The following is a 1,411-nucleotide window of genomic DNA, read 5'->3' on the forward strand; positions in this document are numbered from 1 at the left end:
ATTATTATTATTATTATTATTATTATTATTATTATTATTATTATTATTATTATTATTATTGAGAGAGCAGTGCATGCCATCAAAGTGACACTGGGGTAAAATATACGAAGCCCATTATACCCATCATGACTACCCGTCTGATTATTATTATTATTATTATTATCATCATCATCATCATCATTATTATTATTATTATTATTTGTTGTAGTAGTAGTAGTAGTAGTAGTAGTAGTAGTAGTAGTAGTAGTAGTAGTAGTAGTTGTTGTTGTTATTGTTGTTGCAGTGTTATTTGTAATCAACCTCTGGGATGCTCCAACACTTAATATTTTGCATGTTACGGATAAAGTGTTGCGGACAAAAGTATTCAAAATGAAATCGTATAAATGCATGCAATTAATGGATTATGTCATCTGGATCTTTACACCCGAAAGTTCTAAAGATCCAAAAACACAATCCGCAGACTAGGACGAGTTTATTGCCGATGCATTGTCTTCAACTTAAGACATTAGCGGCAATCTCATCGGAGTCCACTGCTCAATTTTATTTTGTTGTCGCTACGACGTCTAAAGAGCCAAACATTGTATCAGAAGTAATACGCAGGAGGTTTACTTTCTAACTATTACCCATGTCAACCACAAAGGAAATCATGAAAATTGTGTAGTATTACTTTTATAGAAACCCGTCCCAGTTATGTTGGCATCGTTGTGGAGAAAGTTGTTTTCATTACTCAGTGGATCGATGGATCAAACTGTCGGCGTTTACTCTTTCAGCAAATCAGTTGAACACTTTAGGGTCATGCTTTATTTTCTCATTGGTTCAGCCGTCCTTAGCAGTGCTTTGGTTGTTAATGAAAGGCCTCACTCTGTTTTGCAGATGATATTTTTCTTTATTCAAGTGTTGTTGTTGAAGCTGTTGAACAACAACGCTTTTCTTATTTTTGTTTTGCTTATTCTTATTAGTTATAGAAACAAGAGTTTTTCTGTCTCTTGGAATCCTGCATCTATTTTTATTCACGAGTCGTAATGGGGCATAGTTTGGATATTCGTTGGCAATTGTATCCTGAAAAGCTACAAGGGCGCTTCGATGTCAATGGAAGTGAGAGTAAAAGACCAGTCGACAAGCAACAGCTCGTGTATATTTGCACTCCAATTTGCTTTCTGTAGATCGGTATTGTCAAAGAAGTGGACTGAAATAAGTTGTTTGATTTGATATTTTGGTAGTTACAGAATAGCATATAATAGTATGAGAGAAGATTGTTTTCGGTTGGAATATAATTGAGACTATTTAGTCCATTTTTTGTATTATAGTGCATTGTTGTACCATTCAAAGCTTTTTGCTCTTTACAAACAATACACAACGCTTCAAGCGAACTACAATATACTCCTATATATATATATATATATATATATAT

The sequence above is a fragment of the Octopus bimaculoides genome, chromosome 13 (assembly GCF_001194135.2).
Source record: "Octopus bimaculoides isolate UCB-OBI-ISO-001 chromosome 13, ASM119413v2, whole genome shotgun sequence".
Lineage (NCBI taxonomy): Eukaryota > Metazoa > Mollusca > Cephalopoda > Octopoda > Octopodidae > Octopus > Octopus bimaculoides.